The sequence below is a fragment of the Juglans regia genome, chromosome 1 (assembly GCF_001411555.2).
Source record: "Juglans regia cultivar Chandler chromosome 1, Walnut 2.0, whole genome shotgun sequence".
NCBI classification, from domain to species: domain Eukaryota; kingdom Viridiplantae; phylum Streptophyta; class Magnoliopsida; order Fagales; family Juglandaceae; genus Juglans; species Juglans regia.
In genome coordinates this window covers 26,436,017-26,445,232 of record NC_049901.1, presented here as the reverse complement: position 1 = coordinate 26,445,232, position 9,216 = coordinate 26,436,017, and positions in this window count along the sequence as shown.

The window sequence follows — 9,216 nt, the reverse complement described above, 5'->3', positions numbered from 1 at the left end:
CACAACTACAAATAGACTATTCAAGACAACTACAAATCAAATCACAAGCTTTTAAAAGAGAGAAAAAGAATATGCAAGGATATAGTTGCTATCCAAAATTTATACAAACTATCACAAAATGTTGCTATCCACATATAACAGTAGCTCATGTTGCTGCCCACATATAACAATAGCTCATAGTTTTTCCTAGTCACACACATCTACAGCAACATATAGTTGCTTCTCACAACAGTAGTACCCATAGTTTTATCTCTTTGACCTGTGTAGTCAAGGTCTTGAGTTAATCTTTCAAATTAAAGAGGCTTTTCTTCAAAGGGATTTTAAAATAGAAAATGGGAGTTAGAGGAACTTTGTGTTGGGTGTGTATGAGGAGACTGGTTTCGGAGTTGAAAAAGGTGTTTGCTGGATGTGCGCTAGGTGTGCGCTTGAGCAAAGCTCAACCCCTGAGTTCACTCAATGTGTGCTTAACAGTGGGCCCGAGCGAAGCTCAACCCGTGAGTTTGTTCAAGTCCTGCTCGACAGTGAGCTCAAGCGAGACACAAACCCTAGTGTTGGCTCGAGTTCCGCTCGACACTCCACTCGAGCCAATGTTGATTTGACTGTTCTCTCGAGACACGCTCGACACACTGCTTGAGCGAAGAATGCAGATTTTGTCAATTATTTGCTATATATTTGTCATATTTGACTTGTGTTGGATGATTTTCAATATATTTTGAGAGAGAACAATTGTCTAGTGAGTGCATATTGTGTGAGAGAGCAAAAAGCCCTATAGAGTGTGAGTTGAGGTTGAGTGATTGTAATCTCCTCTGGTTAATAAGATTTCTACAGTTCTGTGAACGTAGACAATTTGCCGAACCACGTATATTATACGTCAAGTGCTTGATTGTGATTGCTTTTACTTTATTTGCTATTATTGTTGGTGTGTATTTTGCACAATAATTCACAACAACTAGTATCAAGAGCTAAGGTCAGATCTGAAGGAGAATGATGACTGGAGATAAAGTGATCGCACCAGGGATTGAGAAGTTCGACGACACTGATTTTGGGTATTGGAAGATGTAGATCGAGGACTATCTCTATAGGAAGAGGCTCCACTTTCCACTGTTGGGAAAGAAGCCGGAAAGCATGGATGATGCTGAGTGGACCCTATTAGATCGACAAGTTCTAAGGCTTGCTCAGCTGACATTGTCCAGAATAGAGACACACCATTTCAGTAAGGAGAGAACCACAGTGGATCTCATGGCGACTTTGTTAGATATGTATCAAAAGCCGTCGGCGAACAATAAAGTGCACTTGATGAATAAATTGTTCAATCTGAAGGTGTCGAAAGGTATGTCTGTAGCTCAATACTTGAATGAATTTAGTATGATCACAAATCAACTGTCTTATGTAGATATTGAGTTTGATGATGATAGGGGTGCTACCCGCCCCTTACGGGGTGGGGCCACCACCTCCCCGTCCCCCGCCCCCGCATGGACGGGGGTGGGGATTTTTTCCCTGTATCTGCCTTCGTCCATGCGGGGGTAGGGTACCCTTTCTGTTGCACAGGGTGCGGAGGTGGACATCCATCTGTCTGCCCCTCGCCCCCTCCTCCCTTCCTCGGCTCCCCCAAACTCAGCGGTGTCTGTTACAACAAACCCAATCGAGTCCTCTGCTAACGTCTGCCACTTCCATGGCAAACGAGATCGAGAGAGTTAGATCGAGAGAGATTGAGAGAGTTTGTGAGCCTGGGTTGGGACGAGAGAATTCGAGATCGAGAGAGTGAGAGATAAAGAGATAGAGAGAGTGAGAGATCGAGAGAGCTGAAGAAAGAGAAAGGAATTGGGGGGGGGGGGCTTAGACATGGGGGAACGAGTCGAGGGATTTACGGAGAGGGGCTGAGCCCCCTCCGTCCCCTGCCTCTGTAACTCCCCTTTCATACGGGCGGGGCGCCCTGCCCCCTGTCTGTGCAGAGCGGATCCCCCACCCCACCCAGGCGGGGATTGAGCAAACAGGGCTGTGCAACGGGTGGCGGGCACTCGTTGCCCACCCCTAGATGATGAGATCAAATCATTGATTTTGTTGGCATCGTTGCCAAATAGTTGGGAGGCAATAACTATTCTTGTGAGTAGTTCAGTCGGCAAGACAAAACTGAACTATGACGACATACGGGATATGATCCTTGTTAAAGAGGTATGTAGGAGAGACTCTGGTTAGTTCTCGGGTTCAGGATCAGCTCTGAATGTTGATAATCGGGGTAGAGGACATGATAGGTCAAGCTCCAGGAACAGGGGGAAGTGTAAGACGAGATCTGAGCAGCATATCACATGCTGGAGTTGTGGCAAGCCGGGCCACATCAAGAGAAACTACAGGAATCATGAAAGTTCTGAAGATGATGCTGTGAATGTAGTGGCAGAAGAGATTCATGATGCATTACTTCTTGCAGTGCACAGTTCGATTGATGATTGAGTGTTGGATTCAGGGGCTTCGTTTCGTAGCACCTCACATCGAGAAATCATGCATAATTATGTTGCTGGTGATTTTGAAAATATGTATGCTGCCAATGGAGAGGCACTGGATGTAGTGGGAGTGGGTGATGTGTACATCACACTTCCAAACAGGGGTGTGTGGTCTTTACAGCAAGTTAGACATGTTCCAGATGTGATTTGAAGAAAAACCTGATCTCTATGGGACAGCCAGCTTGATGACAGTGGTTTTGCAATAGTATTCTCTGGAGGGACTTGCAAGATCACTAAGGGTGCGCTGATCCTAGCACATGGTAAGAGATCTAACTCTTTGTATTTAATATCAGGGTCCAATGATGTGCAGGAAAATACAAGAGTGCAAAAAAACAGGTTTGATCGTGCGAAACATGTGAGGAAGTCAAAGTGAGTCGGTTTTGTCATTCCTCATGAAAGCCTGAGAAATTTGGCTAAGATTGCCAAGATCGGTTTGAGACTGGATACTCCTAGTACAGTGAGAGTTGTGAGTCGCCCAGTAGATGTGCTGACTAAGGGCAATGTACGTGGAAGACTGAAGTTGGGCTTGACTTTAGTGCGTCTTCTAGCTTGAAGACTGGAGCTGCAAAGATGATAGGGCTTGGTTGGAAACAGTGGCTGGCATGTGGAGTGTGATGATCAAGACTTTCTAAACTTTTGTGTAATTTTTTTTTTTCTCTACTTTAAAGCCCATGAGAGTTTTGACCTTGTAGGAAATTAGGGTTTTTGAAGCCCAATGTAATTAGGGCTCATGCCCAACTTGAGGTTTATGCATGATGCTTGACATCCAATGAGGTTAAGTATATGACTTGATGAATTTAGATAGCAATAAGGGAAGAGAGGTGAGAAGGAGCTAGGAATCTTGGCTTACACGCCTACCATGGGAAAAATCTAGCACTTTTTGCCATGTGTCACGCATGCATGAAGATCGTTGCTTATGGAAAGAAGCTTTTGACACATGTCACCATGGGGAAAGGAACCTAGAAGGAAATGATTAGGAATATGAGAAAGTGGAACTAGGAAAGGCCAAAGGCCATGGACGGCAACAATGGGGGGAGGAAAAAAGTGTTTTTTGCCATGCGTCTTCCATGCATGAAGGTGGGTAAAAAGGTTTTCTTGGGAAGGAGCAAGATCAAGCTTGGAGGGAGGCTACACGCCTAAGGCTTCTAGAAGGATACTTTGTGTAAGAAATCCCTTGAAGTGGACGGCTAGGGCAAGGTACTTTGTGCAAAAAAGGACCAATCATTTGTTTGTCCAAAAGTGTGGTGAAAAGAAAATCTCCTAGGGAAGTGTAGGGTTTTGGCAGCCCGTGCTTATGCACACACACACTTGACATGCCACTTGGCACACATGCATACTTGTAAGAGATGGAGGGAAATTTGAGTTTAGTAAAAGACCATTTAGCCATAAGATACATTGAACCAAGACATGAAAAGAAAGGGCAAAAGAGGAAGTGAGATTCAGTTTTGAGGGAGAGGACACCACATGCAAGAGATGTCTTAGGGTTTTCCAACCCAATCCAATGATGAGCTAGAAGGAATAGGTGATAGGGCTACACGCCGCATGACAAGCCTGCATGAGATTGTTTCATGCAAGAAAGCCCTTGTGTGTTTATAAAAAGGGAAGAGCTGAAAACCCTAGAACCTTTTGACCATTTTTGTGTTTTGCTCTTGTAAGTTTCGGCTACCCTCTTTTCTTCTAAGCATCCATCACTTTCTCACATTCCAAACAACCTTTTGAGTAGACAAAGTGAAGAGACACTTGCAAGAGGAAGACCTAGAAGGTATGAAACCAACTTCTCTTTTGTTACCCACACATGCGCACGGCTTCAAGGAAGAGAGGTCTCAGTTTAAACCAAGTTCATCTAGAACTTATGCTCTCTCACACACACACTTGAGCTAGAAGAAGATAGTTCATACTTTGAGGAAGTTATTCCACATGAACCACGCCTACACTCACATGGTTAGATTTGGGATTTCTTCAAAAAGGATGATGTAACCCTACTTGTCTTTAAGCTCTAAAAATATGGTGTTTTGAGGAAAGTGGGTCACGTCACTAGTAAGTTGTAGGTAGGGTTTTTATTGAAGGTAAGTTTCGGATTCAAAGAGGGAACTGTTCGGAAACTTGGTTTTTCTTGGAAAGAAAAAGGTGTAAGAAGCACTACACATGAGCACATGGTTAGGGTTTTTCTTGAGCAAGGATCCTAACTAGTATTGTATATGATTTTTCAGCTTGCTTGTTATAAAAATACATTTCGGATTTTTGTAAGTATACCCCTAACTTATACTTGGATATTTTATGTATATGGCTTGTGAACTTGTGGTTGTCTCGGTTTTGTATGATCTTTTATGAGATTATTGTTGTTCTATCTGTTATAAATACTTTTGATATGATTGTATAAAAGTATGCTTGAAATGGACTACGGAAGATGTGTATAATGTGGAGAGAAGGAAGCCATGTAGGGTTTCCGTATGCTCTATGTTGGTTAAATATGTTTGTTGCATTTTACATTTCGGCTTGGACTAAGAATATGAAAGGATCACTCGTGCGCATAAGAAATTGCTTCGGTACTCATGAGGTTTCTTTGTTAAAAATATTTGTTCCATACATTAGAAGATTTCAAGTTCTTGAAAAGCTGTTTGGATTGCATGTTTCTCCATACAAAGATTTCAAGTTCTTTGTTAAGATGATTGGTGCTTTGAGTTTTATGTGATAAGAACAATTTTTGGTTACATTAGGGTTTGAAGGTTTTGGCCCTCACATGAAATCTTGGAATATATGCCTTTGATTGATATGCATGCCTTGAATTGTTATAAGAGAACATGTTCGCAAGTTCTAATATTTTCAAGCCGTAACGGGATATGTATTGCATGTATGGATGTTTTATTTTATGATGAACATTTCGATACTCATGGTCATGGTGAAGCATTGTGGTATTTCATGTGTTTCATGAAAATTCTAAGGTCCATTGTCAGTTCACATGCATTGGGATTGTGAAAAATCATTTTTGAAAGAAAATAGTCTTTTTAAAAAGTAAGTTTTTATCACGACCCTAAATGCTGGGATGAGAGAATGTCCTAGTAGAACTCTTCTGTCCTCTCAGGAGTGTTTAAAATGGAGGGATAACCCTGGGTCGACGAAGTACTATCGGCTGATCTCGAATGGTACCTAAAAGAAAAGGATACTGGAGTGGGATCGCACCTAAAGCCAGTGGGTGCACCTACAGTGAAGGTGAAATTCGAGCTGCCGTATATGAAAGTCAAGACGTAGTCACCTTGGTCAAAGTGGCGAATGGTTGATGCGGTAACTAGTGAGGGACACACGGTGCATAGTGGAGCAATGAGGTATCCAATGTCATGTTATGTTTTGTTATAAGTCAAGAAACGTTACGAGCTCATAAGTATGAAATGATGAAAGCATGTTTATGAAAGTTAAGGTTATCAAATGTCGTGTTTTTATACGAAGTCTTTGAAAGGTTAAGTGCATACGTATAAGTTCATATCCATGCATTCATTGTTAAGTTCCCTTCATATGCTTATGATATCTGTTGTACGTTATTTGTTTACTTACTGAGATTTCTCAAAATCTCACTATTGTATTTACCCACTATCATTCCTTACTTGGAATGATAGAAGTTTTGCCAGGTACTCGAGACCCTTGAGTATGGACGGAATCAGCAAAATAATTGAGACGAGTTCACTGTGGAGGCTCGTCATCAATCCACCCTAGAGTTGCTTAAGGTATTAGCACAACGACTCAAAATGATAGTAGCTTTTATCAATGAATCCAATGTTGGTATTTCGTCACTTGACCCTTAGAAGATGTTGAGGTTCAAGTAGGATGTGTTTTGTGTCAAGACATTTAGAACAAGCTTAGAACTCTGCCGTAAAGGCTAAAGAGGTAGCCACAGAATTGGGTTTGGATATAGACGTTTGCCCGTCATGGGAAATATTCTTAAGTTTGCTTGAGGATGGGACCCTGGTTCTAACCCATTCCACTTTTGGGAAAGGATCATCTGTTTAAGTTTTTAAATGTTTGGTCCTGTGCTTTGGGAGTTCTTTAGAAACTCATATAAACTATGATTACTATTTTGGAATTATGCAAAAGTATTGGGATCTTATGTTTCGGTACCATGACTAATATTTCATTTAAATTGACTTATGTTGACTTTCCGCTGCGATATACTGCATACTATTAGTTATCAGTAGGTGCATTACATCTTATTTGTCATATATGAGGGACAGGTAACCCTGGTGTTGTATGTCCCGGCGTTTCAGTTTCCGTCAGATCGTAAGTGGGGGCTGGGGGCGCTACAACGAGTGGTATCAGAGTGATTACGTTTCTAGGTAAAACCATATGTTGTCCTAGGAATGCATGGTACCTGACGATAGGATTGGAATCTGATAGTTATAGGCTTGAACACTGTAGCTATAGGTTTGAATCCTTAAAGGAGAAAGTTGAAGGTCGAGTATGCGATTGAACACTATTGTGAAGTAATGAGAGAGTAGAACTTTGCTTTAGGAAATGTGAATGTTGACACATTGGTTTGTGCATTTCAGGAGAAGAGGACCAATGGTGCGACAACGTGACGACTTATCTCCAAGGTCACAATAACGGGAGGCTAGGAACCCTCCATTAGAAGGAGGTCAAGCTATTGCAGAAGCCATATGCCAAATGACTGAGTTAGTAAGACACCAAATGGAGCAAGGGTAGAATATGAGACATGAGTTGCCTAGAAGCGAAAATAGAGGATGCGCGTTTGAGAGATTTTTGGTGTACCGATACCCACATTTTATGGGAACGGAAGGAACCTTGAAAGCCAACAAGTGGCTCATCGATTTAGACAGGACTTTTGACATCAGTGGGTGTACCGAGAGTCAGAAAGTCCAGTATGTCGGACACTTACTTCAGGCAGAGGCTGACATATGGTGGGACTCAAAGAGACAACTTCTAACACAAGAACTAGGTGATATCTGCTCTTACTTGGGAACGTTTTAAGAAAGAATTCGACGGTTGTTTCTTCCCAAAAACAACTAAACAACAGAAGGCGCTTGAGTTTACGAACTTGACCTAAGGAAGTATGTCAGTGGAGCAATATGCAGCCTATTTCATGGAATTAGGCCCTGATTGGCACGGAGAAAATGCAAGCGAGAAAATTTCAAGATGGGTTATAGCTAAGAATTCGGAACCAGATTGCTTGCTTGCAGATTGAGAGCTTTCCGGGACTAGTGAACGTCGCCTCAATAGTAGAGGCGGAGCAACATAATTTGATTACTCAAGTTCAGAATGATCGTAAAAGAGGACTTCCCTACTCACCAGGAAAGAATATCGGAAAGAAGAAGGCCCCTTACACTCCGGATAAAGGAAAGGGAAAGATGGTCGGAAATGTGGTGCCTGTTACACCACCACCCTGTCATAGTTGCGGACGGGAGCACAATGGTGAATGTCAGTTTGCCATTGGAGCATGTTTTGGATGTGGTCAAACAGGCCATACAATTCGAGACTATCCACATCATGCGATAGGAGGAGCATCTACGCCTGGAAACAAGGGAAAGACCCCACAGAAAGCTAAAGTATATGTGATCACGCTAGGAGAGGTAGATCTGGAGGCCGAAGAAATTACTGATGCTGGAGTAATTACTGGTAACGCTCTAACCCTACTATGGATGGTAGCTGCTAAGAAACCGCAAGTAATCCTAGTCACCTTTGTAGGTAAGGTTAAATTGATGCAACAATTGGTTTGTGCCCTGTTTGATTCGGGAGCTTCGCGTTCCTTTGTATTTTATGACTGCGTAAGAAGGTGTAAGTTGAGTGTGGAAACCTTATCCTAGAAGGTTTTAGTAACTATTCCGATCGGGAAGATAGTTGGATGCACTCGAATAGTTAGGGATTGTCTGTTGGAAGTCGCATGATTGACTCTAAAGGCAGATCTAATTGTTTTCCATTTAATGGAATTCGACTTGATTTTAGGAATGGATTGGCTATCTGAGCACTATGCTAAGATAGATTGTCGAAGAAGAAAGGTGATATTTGAGTTACCCTTAAAGGACAGGATCTGTTATATGTTGGAAATGGTGAAGTCGATTCCGTCAACCTTAATGGTAGGACGAGCGAAAAAGGCTCTGAAGGAAGGAGCTAACACTTATATAGTATTTATGACTATCATGACCGAGGGAGTTAAAGGAGTCGAAGGGATTCTTGTAATAGAGGAATTTCCTGAGGTTTTTGCCGATGATTTGCCTGGGTTACCCCCAAATTGGGAAATGGAGTTCGTGATCAAATTAGAGCCAGCTGCAGCCCCAGTGCACAAGGCACCTTATCGAATGGCCCCAGTTGAGTTGAAGGAGTTGAAGGTGCAGATTGAGGAACTTCTTGAAAAGGGTTTTATTCGTCCAAGTTCATCCCCTTAGAGTGCACCAGTCCTTTTTTGTGAAAAAGAAGGACGAGACAATTAGGATGTGCATTGACTATCAGGACTTGATTAAAGTAACTATTAAGAATAAGTATCTTTTACCACGAATTGACGATTTTTCAGATCAGTTGCAAGGAGTATTAGTATTTTCCAAGATAGATTTATGGTTAGAGTATCATTAGTTGAAGATTAAAGATCAAGATGTACCCAAGACAGCTTTTCGGACTCGTTATGGACACTTTGAGTTTCTGGTAATGCCTTTCAGACTGACAAATGCCCTAGCATCATTCATGGATTTGATGAATTGAATTTTAGGTAGTACTTAGA